Source organism: Rattus rattus, chromosome 6 (assembly GCF_011064425.1).
Source record: "Rattus rattus isolate New Zealand chromosome 6, Rrattus_CSIRO_v1, whole genome shotgun sequence".
Classification (NCBI taxonomy): Eukaryota; Metazoa; Chordata; class Mammalia; order Rodentia; family Muridae; genus Rattus; species Rattus rattus.
The window spans coordinates 8,616,092-8,637,703 of record NC_046159.1 but is presented as its reverse complement, the minus strand read 5'-3'; the positions used below and the strand labels follow the sequence as shown (position 1 = coordinate 8,637,703).

At 40.7% G+C, this 21,612-nt stretch overlaps 1 pseudogene; it reads right to left on the bottom strand.

The window, feature by feature from the left end:
* Nucleotides 1-21,612, bottom strand: part of LOC116903713 — a 154,178-nt pseudogene that overhangs the window by 126,387 nt on the left and 6,179 nt on the right.

Genomic DNA, 21,612 nt, shown 5'->3' with positions numbered 1-21,612 from the left:
GCATCTGGGACAACTTCAAAGCACTAGTTCAGTTGGTCCAGACTCACAGACAGTTCCAGTCAGGACTTCAGTTATGCCCTGCACTTTCCCATCCCTCAGAGACTGGACAGCAAGCGATACAGCTAGCTCTCCCAGGAAGTGTTCAATATCCCAATTTTCTTAGGGTCCTCAAAAGACGCTGTCATCCCCAGACAGCAGGAAGCAACCGTAAGAACACAACACCCCCTCATTCCCAAGAGATGGGGTTGATGTTTTTTGATTGTTCGGTAGGTGAGAGATGTCTGTTGTCCTTTAAGATGATTTCGTCACATCTTGGTCTTGGTCAGTGAGGAAACAAAGTAAAGGAGGTTAGATTCAGGGATCTCTTTCTCCCTTTCTCTTTCCTCTTTCCTTCTCTCTTTTCTATCTAGCGTTAAGGCAGAGGGAGAAGTGATGAAAAGCAAAGGGGGGTGAGATATAGGAAAGATAGGACAAAGGGCAGATTATCGGATCTACTTTTAAAGAGAAAAACAACTACCAGGCTTAGATATTTTACATTGGTATGGGTTTTTGTACACGGATAGAAATCTACAGTTATTTTTGCTACGACATATTGTGTATGTGTTTCAACTCTTGTTTAAGATATTGTACCTATGCACCTCATTTAATAATGTAAAGTTCTCGTCCTTAAAAGCTACTATTACAAACCATTGAGGGATAAGTAAGAAATGCAAGTTAATAGACAATTAAACTTGTGGTCATGTCAGGTAGGAGGTTAGTTAATTGCATTCAAAGTTCACCAGATAGTGGTAGCTGGAAACAAGCAAGCCATGTTTGCTATTCACACATATTTTTCACAGATGGAGGGTCTTCAAACGCTTCAAAGACCTGGAGAATATGGCATTTACTATGTTTTAAATAACAAAAGGCTTTGCAAGTCAGTGATATTCTTTAGCTCCTGGCAGCACCCCCATACTGCTTTACAGAAGACGATGGGTAATGAAGAACTTCCATATGGAGTTTGGGTCAATTGTGGCAAAGTTAGCCACTGGGCAAAAAACTTCCAGTGATTCAACTGCTGACAGCATGCTGTCCAAACTGTGGACAAGCAGGACACTGGCCAATTTTGCTAAGAAAAGGTAGGCCAGCCCTTCAAAATTCTTGCTTCATAGGCAAGTCGGTCAGATATTCTTGGCCTGTAGGCCAAAGATGGATGCCCCAATGTTGTAGAGAAACCTTGTGTGACTGACCAGGCAGCCAGCAGTCTCTGCCATTTCTTTAGTTCTGGAAGCTGCTCGCTCTGCACTTCCTGTTTAATTGGGTAACATTTATCCTTTTTGGGTCTTCGATGGAGTCGAAGACTAGACAGTTACAGTCTCACATATGAGTTTAGGTTGTTTATGAGTTAATAAAATAATTTAAGGTCTAAAAGATGTTTTTAGGTTGATAAATGTAAGTTATGGGAGCAAGTGATTTTGGTACAGAGCTTTGAACTCGCCAAGATAGGATAAAGTACTTTCTCCAAGGTTGTCAATACAAACGGAGGAGACATTGTGAATATAATTCTTATGCGATAGTTCTCATACTTGATCTTATTACGATAAGCTGCATAAAGTTTACTGATTTTAGAGAAAACGTGTTTTACTGGACTAGAAGGGGAAGAGGTTGTAATAATCTTTCTGTGCACCATGTAAAGGTTGTCATTGTATCATTCAAATGTTGATTTCCGCGTAGGGCAGAGAGTTGAGCGCAGATTGGACCTGGCACTTTTATTGGTTAATCACGGTCTTGGCATTTGTAAACATACACTGCCTTCGCCTTCTGATTGGTTTAATAAAGAGCTGATGGCCTATAGCGGAGGCAGGAGAGGAAAGGCGGGACTTCCAGACAGAGATAGGAACTCTGGGAAATAATTGAGAAATGTGGAATTCCCGGTCGGACGTGGAAGTCCCACGCATCAGGACTCAGTGAGAAGTAATGGGCCACAAGGCAAACATGGCCTAGAACAAGTGGTTAAAATAAGTTATATGTGCTAGCTGGGAACAGCCTAAGCTATCATGCCTCGGCTTTCATAAGTATCAAGTCTCTGTGTCATTACTGGGAGCTGGAGAGTTGAGATAGTCCAACCAAACCTCATCTTCTCGGAAGAACCTCAGGAGAATTTTGACACAAGCCACTGGAAGAGATTTCTAAGACGGATAACTTGTCAACTGAGATGGCACAAGCCTTTTGTCTCAGAACTTGGGATAATCAGGTATTCAAGGCCGTCCTCGGGACATAACTAGTTTGGTGCTAGCGTAGACTCCATAAAGCCCTGTCTCAAACAAACAAACTAAAAAGGGAACACACCCAGCTCACTTCAGTGCTGAAACTTTCCTTAGGCTCTTCTTCCTCATTCTCAGTTCCCATGAGGATGTCTGGGCGCGAGCAGGGAAAAGCTACTTTTCAAAGATCCCCTAAAATGGCTGGTCGCCCACTTCCTTAAGTCTGAAATTAGATCATGGCATCTTCAGTGTCTCTTCTGTTTGCCTGTGGCAGAAGTGAGAAGAGAGTCTGGGGAGAGTTTCTTAAGGGAGACAGTGAGCTTCTTTGTCTCCACGATAGGCATGTTCCTTTCATCCTGTTGAATAATTGGCAAACTGTCTGCTGTAGACCACAGTCAGCTCCTCAGGGATATTTCTTATGTGTGAGTCTCACAAGTTATTATAGTAGCAGTTTCTAAACACACTTCTGGTAAACAAGCTTGCAAGTCACACCCACATGGACCTCTTGGATTTTTCTTGAATTGTGGGACAGGATGTTACTCTGCCACATGAGGGGGTGAGATAGGAGTTCAAGTTTGCTTGGCCAAAAATAGCTATAAATATTTGTTTGGAAAATTGATAGGTGAGTTTGATTATTATTGTTAATAAGTCAAGATCTGTGCTCTAGTGACTTGGCAGCTCTTCGGTTATGGACAAGTTTCTCCCAGGTCTACCTTAATTACGACTTCTATTGCTGCAAATAAATATGGCAGAAAGCAAGTTGAGGAGGAAAGGGTTTATTTGACCTACAGGTCCACATCTCTGTATAACATCAAAGGAAGTCAGACAGGAATTCAAACAGGACAGGAGGCAGGAACCTGGAGGCAGGAACCTGGAGGCAGGAGCTGATACAGAGGCCATGTAGTGGTGTTGCTTACTGGGTTGCTCCTCATGGCGTCTTATGGAATCCAGGGCCACCAACCCAGGGATGGCACCACCCACAATGGGCTGGGCCCTCCTTTATCAATCCCTAAGTAAGAAAATGCCTTACAGTTGAATCTTTTTTTTTTTAAACTGAAGTTCTCTCCTTTTACATACTCTAACTTGTATGAAGTTGACATAGAAATAGCTATTACACTCCCTCCTCTGTTAATGAATGGCTGCACTAAAGCTTTCAGTGATGCTATAGCAGAAACTTATTTGAAGAAAATAGGAAGAACACACTCAAATAGGAAAAGGAGGCACTGGCTTTCATTGAAGAAGGCTGAGAGGCATTTGTAATATTTAATTTATTATGTGTATTATCATAAATTTTAATATTTATTTATTTATTTATTTATTTATTTATTTATTTATTTGGTCTCCCTCTGTATCCCTAGATATTCTGGACCTTTCTATCTGATGCTGAGCTCATGACTGACTCTGCCTCGGTTTCCCAGATCGTGGGATGACAGACACGAGGGTTTTCAGAGTCCTCAGCAAGAAAGATGTTTAGTCCAGCCCTACTGGTATCACAGGCCCATAGATGTGTTGACAGTGATGAGCGTAGCTTTCTTTAAATTCAAAGATTGCTGTTGCATGCGAGTTGGATACAATACATTTGTGTTAGGACAGATGGAAATCCCTGAACTCCACTCTCTACCTAAGTCCGATTCTTTACTCTTGTTCCTGTCTCCTCTGTTATCTCTCTTTCATTTTTCCTTGAGGCTGTGTGTGTGTGTGTGTGTGTGTGTGTGTGTGTGTGTGTGTGCTTAAATGTGCACATGTAGGTACATGTACATACACATGAAGGACAGAGGTTGACACTGTGTGTTTCTCTCCATTTCTCTTCAACTTACATTTTGAGGCAGGGTCTCCCACTGAACACAGAGCTTGCCTTCTCAGCTAGTCTACCTTGATAGCTTGCTCCAGGATACCCTGATTCTGACACCTATGTACTGGGAATGTAGGGGGGATGTTACACCTTCTTGGCTTTTACACTGTGCTGGGATTTGGTCTCTGGTCTTCACACTTTTGTGTACTTCATTCTATTAACACGTTTTCTCTTGCTCTGCCTTCCTCCCCCCGCCCCCGGCCTAATACAAACAAAGCAACCTCTCAATGAGCAAACCACACTGTCTACTTATCATCTGGTCCCAGTTGAAGTAATAAACCGGTCTGAGCAGAGGCAATGTAAGGAGGAAAAGGCTTATTTGGTTTCTGCTTCTAGGTTGCAGTCTGTTACGGAGGGAAGCCAGGGTAAGAACAGAAGCAGGAACTGCAGCAGATGCCACAGAAGAACATTGCTTACCGGCTTGTCCTTAGGTGCACACTTAGCTAAGTTCCTTATCTAATTTGCCTAGGGATGGCTCCGCTCACAGTGGGCTGGGCCTTCCTTCCCTCATCAACTGTCATTTAAGAACATGCTCACAAGCCATTTGCTAGAGGAAATTTCTTTTTCAATTGAGGTTCTTTCTTCCCAAGTGTATCAAGTTGACAGTTGACACTAACTATTACCTTCTGTGTGCATTAAATTGAATACCAATAACTTTTGAAAATCTGCAGGACACATCTCAGCACTGGATAAACATTAGTCATTCTTGTTAGTGTGGTTAACAGTAATACACTATGATTATCAAAAATTTGTTTCTGTTATTTGTCCTTCAATGTCTGACAGTTTTGATGGTGCTTTACAATGCAAACAATGTGTATATATATATATATATATAATGTGTATATATATATAATAAATATATATAATGTATTTGCATTGTATATTTCCCCTCAAATATCATTCTACCATCTTAGCAATGGCATACAAAACTCTTGCCTCAGTAACATAGAAATACAGATTGAATCAGAGTATGGATAAATCAGTGTGGACGGACTTCAGTTTCTGGAAAACCAACTCAAAGGCACAAAGGCACAGCAGTCTTGATTACTTCTGTTTTCTCTCTTTAAGAATATGTTGATTGCCTATCCTGATGATCTCCTTTGTGGCTTTGAGCCTTTGGATGCTGTATTACAACAACAACTACTACTTCTTTTTCATTAAGCTATTTTATTTATTTACATTCCAAATGTTGCTCTCCTTCCTGGTCCCCTCTCCCCAAGTTCTTCACCCCATCCCCTACCTCCAGCTCTGAGAGGGTGTTCCCCAACCCAACCACCTACCCCTTCCTCACCCCCACCCACATCCCTTTCCCCATGTTTCATCAAGTTTTTGCAGAATTAAGTGCATCCTCTCCCACTGAGGTCAGACAAGGCAGTCCTCTGCTACACAGGTGCCTGGGTCCAAGAACCAGCCCATGTGTGCACCTTGGTCTTTGGTTTAGTCTCTGGGAGGTGTGAGGGGTCTGGGTTAGTTGACACTGTTGTTCTTCCTGTGGGGTTGCCATCCCCTTCAGCTCCTTCAGTCCTTCCTCTAACTCCTCTATATTCATTCCTGTAAGTATCTGCATTTTATCAGTCAGTTGTTGGTAGAACCTCCAGAGGACAGCCATGCTAGGCTCTTGTCTGTGTGCACATTATGGCCTCGGTAATAGTGTCAGGATTTGGTGTGTGTACACGGGATGGATTCCAAATTGGGCTGGTCATTGGGTGGTCTTTCTTTCAGTCTCTGCTCCATTTTGTCCCTGCATTTCCTTTAGACAGGAACAATCCTAGGTTAAAAAAATTTCAAAATGGATGGGTTGGTCCCTTGCCTCAACTTGGGGGATGCCTATCTACTGCAGGTGGTCTCTTTTGGTTCCATCTGTTGGGCATTTTGGCTAATGTCATCCCCGTTGAGTCCTGGTAGCCTCTCCTATACCAGGTCTCTGGGACTTTCTAGGTGTTCCCCCTTCTCCCTAACACCCACTGCTACATATTTCAATTCATTCTCCTGGCTCTCTGGGTGTCCCTGATGTCTCTCCCCATACCTGATCTTGCCCCTACGTTCCCCCCTTCCCCTTTCCCACTTTGTTTCCTCCATCCCTCTGCCTCCCATGATTATTTTGTTCCCCTTGTAAGTAGGTTTCAGGTATCCACACTTGGGCCTTCCTTCTTGCTAAGCTTCCTATGGTCTGTGAGTTTTATCATGGGTATTCTGAACTTTTTGGCTATTATCCACTTATCAGTGAGGGCATATCATGCATGTCCTTTTGGGTATTGGTTAGCTCACTCAGATTCAGTGTTCCATTTATTTGCCTGCAAAATTCATGATGTTCTCATTTTAAAAAACTGAATAGTGTTCTATTGTGTAAATGAACCACATTTTCTGTATCCATTCTTTAGTTGAGAGACATCTGGGTTGTTTCCAGTTTCTGGCTATTACAAATAAGGCCACTATGAACATAATGCAGCTTGTGTCCTTGTGGTATAATGAAGCATCTTTTGGTTACATTCCCAGCAGTGGTATAGCTGGGTCTTCAGGTAGAGCTATTTCCAATTTTTTGATGAACTGCCAGATTGATTTCCCACCAAAAATGGAGGAGTGTTCCTCTTTCTCTACATCTTTGCCAGCATGTATGGTCACTCTTGAAGTTTTGAACTTAGCCATTCTGCCTGGTGTGAGGTGGAATCTCGGGGTAGTTTTGATTTGCATTTCCTTGATGAATAATGGTGTTGAACATTTCTTTAAGTGCTTCCCAGTCATTTGAGATTCCTCTTTTGTGAATTCTCTATTTAGCTCTGTACCCCATTTTAAAAATTGGGTTGATTTTTTTGGAGTCTAACTTATTAAATTTTTTGTATATTTTGGATATTAGCTCTCTATTGGGTGAAGGGTTAGTGAAGATCTTTTCCCAATCTGTAGGTTGCTCTTTTGTCCTATTGGCAGTGCCCTTTGCCTTGCAGAAGCTTTTTAGTTTCAGGAAGTCCCATTAGTCAATTGTTGATCTTAGAGCCTGAGACATTTGTTGAAGATGCTTTCTTTTTTCCACTGTATGACTTTGGCTTCTTTGTCAAGATCAAATGTCCATAAGTGTGTTGGTTTACTTCTGAGTCTTCAACTCTATCGCATTAGTTGACCTGTCTGTCTCTGTACATGCAGTTTTTTTTTCCACCATTGCTCTGTAAAACAGCTTGAGGTCAAGGATGGTGATTTCCCCAGAAGTTGTTTTATTGTTGAGTATAGCTTTTGATATCCTGGGTATTTTGTTATTCCAAAAGAATTTGCAAATTATTCTTTCTAAGTCTATGAAGAATTGAGTGGGAATTTTGATGGGGATTGCATTGGATCTGTAGATTGCTTTTGGCAAGATGGCCACTTTTACTATATTAATCCTATTAATTCTTTCTTGGCCCCTTTATCATTTCTATAAAGAAAGGCTACTGATTTGTTTGAATTAATTTTGCATCCAGCCCTTTTGCTGAAGTAGTTTATCAGCTATAGAAGTTCTCTCGTAGATTTTTTTGGTGTCATGTACTATCATATCACCCACAAATAGTGATAACTTGACTTCGTTCTTTCCAATTTGTGTCCCTTTGATCTCCTTTTGTTGTCTCATTGCTCTAGCTAGAACTTAACTAGAACTAGAACTAGCTAGAGTGCTATACTGAATAGATTGGGAGGGGGTAGACAGCCTTGTCTTATCTGCGATTTTAGTGGGATTGCTTCAAGTTTCTCTCTGTTTAAGTTGATATTGGCTGTTGGTTTGCTGTATAGTGCTTCTACTATGTTTAATTATGGGCCTTGAATTTCTGATTTATCCAAGACTTTTAACACGAAGGGGTGTTGGATATTTTTCAAAGGCTTTTTTAGCATCTGTTGAGATGATAATGTGATTTTTCTCCTTGAATTTGTTTATATAGTGGATTGTGTTGATGGATATTCATATAGTGAACCATCCCTGCATCCCTGGGATGAAACCTACTTGATCGTAATGAGTGATGGTTTGGATATGTTCTTGGATTTAGTTTGCAAGAATTTTATTGAGGATTTTTGCTTCAATATTCATAAGTGAAATTGGTCTGAAGTTCTCATTCTTTGTTGGGTGTTTGTGTGGTTTAGTTATCAGAGCAACTGTGGCTTCACACAATGAATTAGACAGTGTTCCTTCTGTTTCTATTTTGTGGAATAGTTTGAGGAGTATTGGCATTAGCACTTCTTTGAAGGTCTGGTAGAATTCTTCACTAAAAGCCTCTGACCCTGGGCTTTTTCTGTTTTTTAATGACTGCTTTTATTTCCTTAGGGGTTATGGAACTGTTTAGATAGTTTATTTGTTCTTGATTTAACTTTGGTATGTGGTATCTGTCTAGAAAACCACCCATTTCCTCTAGATTTTCCAGTTTTGTTGAGTATAGGCTTTTGTAGTAAGATATGATGATTTCTTGAATTTCTCATTTTCTGTTGTTATGTCTCTCTTTTCATTACTGATATTGTTAATTTGGATACTGTCTTTGTGTCCTTTAGTTAGTTTGGCTAAGGGTTTATCTATCTTGTTGATTTTCTTAAAGACCCAGCTCTTGCTTTTGTGGATTCTTTGTATAGTTTTCTTTGTTTCTAATTGGTTGATTTTAGCCAATTCTGACTTTGATTATTTTCTGCCGTCTACTCCTCTTGGGTATGTTTGCTTCTTTTTTTCTAGAGCTTTCAGGTGACCTATGAAATTGCTAAGTGTAGGATCTCTCCAATTTCTTTATGAGGGCACCTAGTGCTATAAATTTTCTCCTTATCTTTTATTGTATTCCATAAGTTTGGGTATGGTGTGTCTTCATTTTCATTGAATTTTAGAAAGTCTTTAATTTCTTTCTTTATTTCTTCTCTGACCAAGTCATCATTGAGTAGAGAATTGTTCAGTTTCCATGAGTATGTGGGCTTTCTGTTTTTTTTTTTTTTACTTGATATTTAGCCTAAGTCCAAAGTGATCTGATATGATGCATGGGCTTATTTCAATCTTCTTGTTTCTGCTGAGGTTTTTTTTGTAACTGCTTATATGGTCAGTTTTGGAGAAGGTACCATGAGGTGCAGAGAAGAAGGTATATTCTTTTGTTTTAGGGTGAAATGTCCTGTGTATATCTGTTAAATTCATTTGGTTCTTAACTTTTATTACTTTTACTGTGTTTCTGTTTATGTTATGACTAGTCCATTGGTGAGAGTGGGGTGTTGAAGTCTCTCATTATTATTATGTAAGATTCAATATGTGTTTGGAGCTTTAGTAAATTTTCTTTTACTTGCATTTGGGGCCTAGATGTTCAGAATTGAGATTTCATCTTTTTTTTTTTTTTTTTTGATGAGTTGAAGTGTTCTTCCCCATCTCTCTTGATAACTTTTGGTTGAAAGTTTATTTTATTGGATATTAGAATGGCTACTCCTACTTGTTTCTTGGGACCATTTGTTTGGAAAACTTTTTTTTCTAGCATTTTACTTTGAGGTAGTGTATTTCCTATATGCAGCAAAATGTTGGATCTTGCTTCCATATCCAGTCTGTTAGCCTATGTCTTTTACTGGAGAATTGAGTCCATTGATGTTGAGAGATATTAAAGACCAGTGTTGTTTTTGCTGTTGGAAGAGGTATTATGTGTGTGTTATTCTCTTCATCTGGGTTTGTTGTGATATCATTAATTTCTTGTATTTTCTTCAGTGTAGATACCCTCTTTGTGTTGGAGGTTTTCTTCTAGTATCCTCAGTAGGTCTTGATTAGTAGAAATATATTATTTAAATTTGGTTTTGTAATAAAATATATTGATTTCTCCATTTATGATGATTGAGTTTTACTGGTTATAGTAGCTTGGGCTGGCATTTGTGTTCTCTTAGGGTCTGCGTGACATCTTCCCAGCATCTTCTGGCTTTCATAGTCTCTGGTGAGAAGTCTGGTGTAATTCTTATAGGTCTGCCTCTATATGTTACTTGGTCTTTTTCCTTTATTGCTTTTAGTATTCTTTCTTTGTTTTGTGCATTTAGTGTTTTGACTATTATATGATGGGAAGAATTTCTTTTCTGCTTCTATCTATTTGGAGTTCTCTAGGCTTCTTTTATGTTTATGGCCACCTCTTCTTTAGGTTAGGGAAGTTTTCATCTATGATTTTATTGAAGATGTTTTCTGGCCCTTTAAGCTGGGAATCTTTGCTGTCTTTTATTCCTATTACTCTTATGTTTTGTCTTTTAATTTTGTCTTGAATTTCCTGGATGTTTTGGATTAGGAACTTTTTACACTTTGTATTTTCTTTGAGCATTGTGTTAATATCTTCTATGGTATATTCTACACCCGAGATTCTTTCTTCCATCTCTTATATTGTGTTGGTGATATCATCTGTAGCTCCTGATCTCATTCCTAGGATTTCCATCTTCAGGGTTGCCTTCATTTGTGATTTCTTTATTGTTTCTACTTCCATTTTTAGGTCTTAGATTGCTTTGTTCAATTCCTTAACCTCTTTGATTGTGTCTTCCTGTATTTATTTTTTCCCCTTATATTTCTTTAAGGAATTTGTTTCCTCTTTAAGGGCTTCTACCTTTTTGCCTGTGTTTTCCTGTACTTCTTTAAGTGAATTATTTATATCCTCCTTAAAGGATATTCTCTATTCTCTCTTGAGATGAGATTTTAGGTCAGTATCATCCTTTTCAGGTATATTAGGATATCCAGGGCTCACTGTGGTGGTTCTGATGGTGCTAAATTGCATTGTTTTCTGTTGCTTTTGTTATTGTGCATGTCTCTCATCATCTGGTTATCTCTGGTGTCAACTGGCCTAGGTGTCTCTGTCTGGAGCCTGCCTCCTTGGAGCCAAGTCAACCTCTATGACCTGGGTTAGAGCGGGCCTCCTGGAAGACAGACAGTGCTGTCTCTGGTTGGGGATGCACACCTGAGTCCCTGCTTAGAGCAGTCCTGCCATGTTTCTGGCTAGGGCAGTTCTCCTATGACTTGTGTCCCTGGTTAAGGCAGATCTCCTGGGATAGGGGCAGGCTGTGAGATGTGAGGGAGGAGTGGGTATGCCAATTCACACTCCCCCACCCCTAGCAGAGGTTCAGACAGGAAGGAAAATGGAGGTTTCACAGGGTGAGGGGTCCTGTGTCGGGTGGGGGTTGTAGCTGGTGCAGTTATTTGGGCAGAGGTCTCACCTGTGTCCCTGGTTATGGCAGATCTCCTGGAAGACCTGCAGACTCTGGGGTGGTTAGAGAGGCAGATAAGCCGATCTGATGAGCCTTTGGATGCTATACTTCTTTCAGTGTACTTCTTGTCATTTCTAGTTCCAGTGACACTTGGTAGAGTAGTCTTTGTTTCATCGTGAACAGCACTTCTCTCACCAAATGTCTTTGCCTCATTAGAAACACCTGGGGCACTTTAGAAAGAAGGCTGTGTGTGTCCATCCACTTGACAGGGGCTAGTTACAGTGCAATCATTAGTTAATTGATATTTGTGGGTAAGTTGCTGATTCCACATGGTTCCACATGTTTTAGTGATGGGCAGTAAAGCTAACAGAAAGCCACTACACGTGATCCCACTGGGAGGACTTGTTGGAGATAGACCAGCTTCATAGTTACCTGAGCACTAGAGGGAAATGCAATGAGAGAGACTGTTAAAACCACTAACTAGGGTTTTCTTTAATTAGTTCATCTCTCACCCCTCATTATAGAAGCTTCATTTTTATAGCAGCCATAACAGGAAACCATGACTGATCAATGCGCAGAGATTTAGTGGCCATCTATTCCTCATCTCAAAAAAGGACACATACAAGACAACTTTCCCACCGAAGATTCAGAAAGCATTGTGGAAGAGAGGCAGAAAGATTATACGAGCCAGAGGACCAAGAGGACTAGTCTCAGTAGTGAGACAGTGATTTCCACACATGCAGGACTGCTGTATCGATGTGGTTTCCTGTACAAGACCCATGGGAGACCACATCAATTAATATTCAATGATATTAACAACAATAATAATAATAACAGAGGAAGGACTTGAAAGGCCATACCCTTAGTTTAAGAGTTATAGGTAGTTGGTGGCTGTGTGTGTGTGTGTGTGTGTGTGTAAATTTCCTTCAGAAATAAGACTCCTGATAAGCTGACCATGTCCCAACTTGAGATATATATATATATATATATATATATATATATATGAATTTCTGATTTTGGTGCAGGGAACAGGGGAAAAATAATTACAGGATGTGGACAATATGAAAATACATAGTACTCATACATAAAATTCTAAAACCAAAACAATAAAAATAACAAAACTCAGCTACAAAGCTAATTGGGATAGTGAAATCTGTTCTCAGCAGAAGAGAGTAGGAAAATGTCAAAGTCTTTCATGTAGTTAATGCACTTACTTGGTTCAACTGTGATCTGTAGTACTTTACTAATTCCCCAAACTTTCAGAGTTTTGACATTGTAGACGTTTCTTCTCTATGTACTTTCAATCAGCTCCACATGCTTAGCCTCTTGAAGTCAGAAGGAATCATGTGGCTCAAACATGTTCCATTTCCAGATGGGAGTGTAGGAGAATTACAGACGATGGAGGACCCTGACTCTTAAGTAGATATATTTGCCAGTGAATGAAAGTGAGAGGCAGATTTTCAGAAAGGTGTTACAACTTTCCATCATCTCTCAGTGACTGGCCACCCTCCTCCAGGTCAATCATCATTCCTTTCAGTGACTGATGCAAAAAGAAAAATTCAATGTTCCAATATATGCTTAGTGTAGCTTTCTCTCAGAAGGAGGAATGTGCTTGTTATGGGATTGTATGTGTTTGTGTGTATGTGTGTACATATGATTATACAGGAATGGACCAAAAATTTCATGTCAGTGAGAAATATCTAAGCTACTTGCTGAAATTTCAGAGTTGTAGATCATGTTCCCAAAGCACAGGGATGGACTCCACAGGTCATTTTAGTGGAGAGCAATGCTAAGTCACACATTTAGTAAAAAATGTCTAATGGGGTAATGGAGAGAGAAATACAATAGTTTCAAGTGGAAAAAAAAGGATTACTTTACTGTGAGCAGAAAAAAAAATGCTAGGGTTCCGAATCAAAGACGTTAATAAAAGGTTTCTCTGGAGGGGCCACATCTGAGCTATATTTACCACCAGTAGCACTGGTGGAAAAGAAGGGTCCCAGTTCATACTCTGTAGAGCTATTTAGTGAAAACAGACTAACTCCAGGGCCTCTCACAAGCCTAGTGGGCTATGCCCTTTCAGAAGACTCTTACCTCTTCTTGATCCAGATTGTGATTACCTTAACAATTATAGGTATTTTTCATGTGTAGCACCACCCATGTTGAACTTGAATACAATGACTTAGGTTGGCCGAAGAATTTATTTACTCATATTTTGAGTTCTTGCCTCATTATGCAAACTTATGCAAAATAAAGCAAACCCATATTTTCTGAGCCAAGAATACGGTTCTCTTTCTAAAAGGAGTTAAAAGAGCAGACAAAAATCAAGTTGGAGAGAAGGAGCATTAGGGAAACATGAGAGTGACATCTGTTGTCCTTCTGGGGCAGTCGCGATGAGGACTCCAGAGACATTGTGGGGTGCTGGGTAAGGAAACGTAACCTGCAAGTTCAAAGCATTGCTCTGGGCCTTCATCAGTGCTTAATAAGCATGCAGAGTTGAGGAATGAAGGGTTTCCTATTGGCCGAGGATCAATGTCTCAATGCTCTGGACTCACTCTGAAGAGTAAAAGCAGGAAGAAAGAGAATTAATGAGCAAATTTTCATACGGAACTAGTTCTCAGGGAACTTTAAATGTCTGTCCCTGAGTCTGGGGAAAAAAGAAGCCAGAGAAGGAGTCCTCTCTTCTTTACTTCCTATACCTTTTGTTCCGAGTACTATATATTTATAATTTTCATCCATAAACACCGGCCTTTGAGTCTTTGCCATGTCATTTTAAGGGATGTAAATCTCCGATCGAATCACGTTCTTCCTACGGTATGCAAGCTATACACAATCTTGACTCAGAAATAGCTCTCAGTTGTTCACCCTACTCCTCAGAGTAATACCAGAGTCAGAGACAGCATCACTTACGACGTATGTGTATAGTGTATGTGTCCATACAGTATATGAGCAGGCATAATCGTTTATAGTTTGGTCAATTCCTGTCCGGTATCTGCTTTCTGATCTGACAAATTGGAAGCAAACTCCTCCCACCACAGCCAAAGCTGCTTCTGTTGGAGTGCCTTCTCCACCAGGGTGGACTGTAGTCATCCTGTGAGCTAGAAAAAGCCTGTCCTCTTTGAAGTTCTTAAGACAGACATTTTATCACAGCAACAAGAAAGGTAGCCATATATAGAATAATTTGAAATATCCGTGGTTTTTGAAATATCCATCTAAAGTAGGATTTTTTTTTGAAAAAGCAAAATGGAACACTTTAAAACATTTTAAAACTTTTAACTGAAATATAATTACATCATTTCTCTCTTTTCTGCTTTCAGCATTTCCCATGTCTTTTCTTTCCTACTCATCTCATAACCCACTCCTCTCCCTTTCAAATGAATAGCCATTTTCATTATTGTTACATATATATATATGTATATATATGTAAATATAACATGCTGATTCCATTTAGTGTTGCTTGTATGTATATGAACGACTAAATGTATATATGTTCAGGGTTGACTGCTTGGTACTGGATAACCAATTAGGGGTCTCACTCCTGAGAGAGGCTAGGCCTACTTTCCTAAGAGATCCTTAGTTGCCAATAGTTATTCATCTAGGGGTGGGGCCCCATGAGCTTTCCCTGCTTCGTATCAGCATCTCGACTGATGTCATCGTTGGAACCTTGCTTAAGCAGTCGTACTGCTGCAGTATCAAAGATGAAGTTTCCTTATTGTTCTTTCAGTCATCCGAGAGACAGATGTCCTATGTATACTACTGTATAGGTTATAAGGAAGAGAGGAGAGAGATCAAAACCAACAGGCAGGCGAACGGAAACATGACCAGTTCTGGGAACCCAGAGCCCTTGGGAGTTATAAACAATTTGATTAAACTTATGACAAATATCGTACGTATCTAAGAAGTACGGTGATTTATCAGTGAGATAGAGGACAGAGAGTAGAAAACATATTCTTCCTTTGTTGTCTAATACACAGATGCATAGATTTTTCTTTTCTTTTCTTTTTTTCGGAGCTGGGGACCGAACGCAGGGCCTTGCACTTGCTAGGCAAGTGCTCTACCACTGAGCTAAATCCCCAACCCTAGATTTTTCAATGTTCAGATACTATCCTTTTCTGTTCAGATTCGGGAACAATTTCCTTATATTCTTTATAGTCAAACATGTCTTCTCTGGAAAAGTTTCCTTGTATGTTACTGCTGTCGTATGTGTTGGATTGTCTCTCAGAGCTTCACATGGTAAAGGCTCAATTATAACCCTTGGTGCTGTTGAGAGGCAATGAGGCCGATAGGGTGTGCAACTTAATGGAAGACGTTAGGGTCCTGTGCTTTGTTGATGGCCTCCATGGCCACAAATGCAAATTTTATTAAAAAAATGAAAGTATTAGTAAGAATATTTTCGAGCCATGTTCAATTCGCTTCTGAGAATTGCACTCTGTGAATGTAACACACCCTATGTTGCAACGATGTCTTGTTTCAACTCCTTTAGATTCTAATCGTTTCATTCTTAGAATGTGACATCTTTCTTTCTTTTTTTTTTATTATTATTATTAACTTGAGTATTTCTTATATACATTTCGAGTGTTATTCCCTTTCCCGGTTTCCGGGCAAACAAACCCCTCCCCCCTCCCCTTCCTTATGGGTGTTCCCCTCCCAACCCTCCCCCCCTTGCTTCCCTCTCCCCAACAGTCTAGTTCACTGGGGGTTCAGAGAATGTGACATCTTTCAAGGTCAACCCCGTTCCTACCTTCCATAAGCTTCCATTAGTGGGGAGAGACTACGAGTAAACACTGGTACAGTGAGGACAGTTTTGTCCTGTTGAGTTGCCTCACGTTGGACAGGGGGCTCCACCGGTACCTCCTTCATGAATTTTCTCTCATACTGGAGTGGGCTTTCTAACAATGTAGCTGCCTTTGGGCCACTCGTGTTTCTGCAGGTAACAGCTCTCCCGTGTTCCTGTCAACAAGCCCAGTGCTTGGATCACAAATCTGGACTCGGATGGGACAGCTCCTTTGCCTGTACCCTAGTGACCTGGGTCTTATCTGAGGTCACATCTTTCCAGGGAAAGTGGCGCCTGTGCGTGACAAAGAAGAGTGAGTATAATCAAGCTTGTCTTTTGCTATGAGACGTGGTCTAGCAAGAAAGGGGGAACGAGAAGAGGATATTCGAGAGTAAAGGTCATATTGTAGATGGGTAATGAGGAGAGTACAGGATGGAATGATAGACAGGAGAGGAAGGGCGGGGTTGCCAGCTGGAGGTCATCACTGCCTTTCTTCTTGCATCACCCACTCACTATCATCAATAATGGGCTTGTTGCCCTGTGGTCATGGGCAACGTTCAGCCACTGCATGGGCTCGGTCAGGCTGATCACCACGTGTGGTAGTTCTGCATATTTTTGCTTTGTTTTTATTTTTTATCTGACTGTGTTTCTTGCCTTCTCACCTTTGTTTCCTCTGTGGTATGCTTTCCACAATTACCATAGCACCCTGTAGTTGGTTCGTATTTACTTCAGTTAGCTTCCCTAATTAAAATGCAAGTCTTGTGAGAGCAGAGATCATGCATTATTTATGCTTGTGTCTCTGGTGCAGAGCTTGGTCCACAGTAGACAAACATTTCTGGCATAAGTGAGTGCTTTGGGGGATTTCAGAACAGAGAGCAGGTGAGAAGTCTCCTCCTCCAGGATACAACATTCCTGCTCCCACCTCTCATTTCAATATTCATGAGCCAGATGCTCTTCTTTTTTGAGGGTAAAAGAATCATGGTGCTTTCATATAGTTTCCTCATTTTCTTTTGGCTTCGTTTTTGGTATCAGCCACCATCATTTATAAACAGTAGCAAATAAAGTAGGGATTCGAGTAGGGTCCTGCCAGGCATGATGTGCATACCTGCACTCCTACCACTCAAGAGGCAAAGGTAGGCAGATTTTGAGTTCAAGGCTAGCCTGGGTATATTCATTTTTTTTTATTGCTGAGATTAAACATCATGACCAAGACAGTGTGCAGACGGGAGCGTCTACCTTGACTCACAGTTACAGAGGAGTCACCATGGAGGGCAAGCAGCACCCATGGTGCACCCTGTTTGCACCCATGTTTGCACCATGGCAGCAAACAGCAGTAGGCGTGGTTGCAGGGGCAAGAAGGTCACATCTTGAGCCACAATCACAAAGAAGAGAGAGCAAGTAAAGTAGAAGGGACCTTTTAATCCAAGAGCTTTCTCCCAGATTTCCTCAGCCTAACACAAACCTCACTAAGAAATGCCACCAAGTTGAGTCCAAGTGTACAAATGCCTAAGTTCATGGTGGGGAGGGCAATGTCTCATTCCAACTACTCCACTGAAATACATAGGGAGACACTGTCTAGGAAAAAGAGGAATTCTATCTAAATCCATGATTGTTCTCTTTATATTCAAAGAAGGGAGAAACTTGTCACTGACACCACCTTAACTCTCTGTGGACAGGCAGGTGAGTCACCGAGACCATTATACAAGACTGTACCTGAGGTGAGAGCCCTTTCAGCTTTCCTATTCATCCCTCCCTGTTTCTTCTTCCCAGCACAGATGATATGTGAATGGATTACTCTACCCATATCAGCTCTTCCCTCGTCAAGTCAAGTCAACTCTGGCAATATGGATTTCTCCTCTGAAGCATGGTAGTTTGCATAATTTGTTTATCAGTTGAAAAGCCTTTTGGATGAAGGTTTCCTCCTGTTGATTTCCACTCTCATTTTGGAAAGATGAAATGAAAAGTATCCTGAGAGGTACTCTCTGCCAGTTTTGAGTTTCTGAACAAAAAGTGGTTGCTTATATAATGTGACAGGGTACTCACCTAGAAGGTTGCATAGCTAAGAGTTTAATAAGGGATGGGTATATAGCTCCGTGGTGGCACACTTGCATAACACACAGACAGCCTTGGTTTAGTTCTTTGTACAACACAGTGAAGAAGCAAACGAGCAACCTCACAGCCGGATGTGGTGGTGAACGCCTGTAATAGCAGGAGTTGGAAAACAGTGCAGGAGGATTGTGAGTTTGAAGCCAGCCTGGGCTACACAGTGAATTCAAGGCAAGTCTGGGTCACACAATGAGGCCTTGTCTCCAAAACAGAACGGAGAATAAAGACCCCAGCAGAGGGTACCTTAGGTTTGCTCCCTAGTACTGACCAGAACAAAACAAAACAAAGAAGACCCACCAACAAGTAAAAGCTTTATTCAGAGTAGCTTTTAAAGGTACAATAGTAAACAGAGTCAGAGAGAATGCCAGTCAAACTGTCATGAAATAAGGTTATGCGTGGACTTGGTGTTAGAGTGTCTGCCTGGAATGCATACAATTGGCCCTGGAGTTATATGACAGCAACACACACACACACACACACACACACACACACACACACACACACACACACACACAGAAAACTGAAACCAAACAGGAGATGAAAAAAGCCATCTACGTGTGTTTATAATGAGAATGCAGGCCAAAGCTCATTAAGAACTAATTTGTTAGGTAACCTCTGTCTAGAGGGTTCTAAGCCTAAGTGAGGTTCTGTCTAGACTCAGGGACTTCAGTGCCCAATAAATCATACAGCGGCCAATTAAATTTGGCCACACCATAGAGTTTATCGTCTTCTTCACTCTAGCAAAATAAAGGCTTTGACTTCTAGTGAGTATTGTCATTTAACGATGAGTGAAGTTAGCCCAGCTGAATAAAGAGCACGGAGGTTGGGAATGCTACTTCAGCTCCGTCCTAATCGACCTAAGAATCACAGAGAGGAAAAGGACACTAAAAATGGTTACTGCGACTTCATCTCACCACAGGTAGAATGGCTGGCATTGAAAGGAGTGTAACAAATGATGGTGAGAAAATGGGAAAAAGGGACCTCATTCACTGCTGGTAGAAATGTAAACTTGTGAACCCCATGTAAGCGAATCCAGAGGCTCCCCAAAAGGCTAAAAATGAAACCACCACACGGTCCATGGTGTGTACTGTTCCCATGTTGGAACAGCACAGAGACACCCGCACATCCATGGTGTTGCTACTGCTCCATCAGCTAAATCATAGAGGTAGCTCGGGTGTCTATCAAGAGAAGAGTGGAGAGGCAGTGCATGTGTACACAATGGAGTTTTACTCGTCTGTAAAGAACTGGATCACGTCACTTGCAGGAAAACAGACACCACTGGCTATCAACACATTAAGCAAAACAAAGTAGATAAAGGGCAGACAAACATTGCATGTATAAAATTGCATATGTGTATAAAAATCCAAAGGTGGAAAGTGAGAACGTCTGAGGTTATGAATGTAAATAATGAGAGTGGGGAGTGGGATAAAGGGGACATAGAGCTGAAGTATATGGTAAGCTTTATGAACATGTCTTTGTGAAACCTGTACACTGAATACATATCTATAAAAATTTTAAAAATAAAAAACCACTATGTGTTAGAATAAACGCTTTCTCCCATTGAATGGACATGGATTTTATTTTGCAAGGGTACAACAGAAATTTCATTATTAAGATAAACCAGAGGTGAGACCTTCTTAAATTGCAGGGACAATTAATCAAAAATTATTAAACCACTCTACTGTGTTAGCAAAAAACTCAGCCACTTGGGGGAATGCTTAAAATTCTGGAAAATGTCAGTAATAGGTTCTCTTCTAGGGTGTCAACATTTAAGGGAGAATGTATTAAAGATCATGGAATATTACTCAGCTATCAAAAACAACGAGTTTATGAAATTTGTAGGCAAATGGTTGGAACTGGAAAATATCATCCTGAGTGAGCTAACCCAACTACAGAAAGACATACATAGTATGCACTCATTGATAAAGTGGCTATTAGCCCAAATGCCTGAATTACCCTAGATGCCTAGAACAAATGAAACTCAAGACGGATGATCAAATGTAATGCTTCCTCCTTCTTTAAAAGGGGAACAAGAATACCCTTGGCAGGAAGATAGAGGCAAAGATTAAAACAGAGACTGAAGGAACATCCATTCAGAGCCTGCCCCACATGTGCCCCATATATATACAGCCACCCAATTAGACAAGATGGATGAAGCAAAGAACTGCAGAAGTGTAGATCGCTCCTGAGAGACACAGCCAGAATACAGCAAATACAGAGGCGATTATCAGCAGCAAACCTCTGAACTGAGAATAGGACCCCGTTGAAGGAATCAGAGAAAGAACTGGAAGAGCTTGAAGGGGCCTCGAGACCTATATGTACAACAATGCCAAGCCACCAGAGCTTCCAGGGACTAAGCCACTACCTAAAAGACTATACATGGACTGGACCCTGACTCTGACCTCATAGGTAGCAATGAATATCCTAGTAAGAGCACCAGTGGAAGGGGGGCCCTGGGTCCTGCTAAGAATGAACCCCCAGTGAACTAGACTGTCAGGGGAGGGCAGCAATGGGGGGGAGGGTGGGGAGGGAACACCCATAAGAAGGGGGAGGGAAGGGATGTTTGCCCAGAAACCGGAAAGGAATAACACTAAAATGTATATAAGAAATATTCAAGTTAATAAAAATAAATTAAAAAAAAAAGAATCAGGTAACAATTCCAGTGTCATTATGGGAGAATTGCCCTAATTGGCACCACAAGAACAAGCACTCTTACTTTCCCAAAGTGCAACCCATTATCTGAAAACAGGAAAAAAAAAATAAAGATCACAAAAGTAAGTAAGATTCTGATAAAAGAATGCTTAAAATTCTGGAAAATGTCAGCAATAGGTTCTCTTCTAGGGTGTCAACATTTAAGGGAGAATGTATTAAAGATCACAAAAGTAAGTAAGATTCTGATAAAAGGAGAGGCTTTTAAAATTAAGAACAAATGCAGTGTCCTTAGGCAAATCCAAGTTTCCCTTTTCAGGTAGGTATATCGAAAGTTCTCTAGTAGGGAGCAGGCATGAAATTTCAACAAGGAAAGGGTTACAGAGCGTGATGGCTGGCTTTGACTTGTACTCTGTTCTTTAGAATCCACACGAGCAGTTTATAAATGCTACCACGGCACATTAAATGTTATTATACTGATTATTATCACATGCTTAATTATGCCTAATGCGGAGCGCAGCTTCATGCAACTGATTATAATTGGATGTGTTCGGCTGCAGTTGGAATTTGTAATGGTGCAGGGTTTATATTTTCACTGGCCATGAGAAAGTAGAGGCTGAGGTAATGAGTTTACAGCAATAATCAGGTCAGGGATTTACTCTTAAGTACATTGCTACAGTTAAGCAAGTTCACACACACACACACACATACACACACACACACACACACATACACAATCAGACTAAATATATACATACTTTAAAATTATTATGAGAATGTTGTAAAACGCGTTTTGTGTTTTGACCATATTCGCTGGCCTTCAGCTCATCCCTGATCCATAGTTCTAGCCTGTTCAC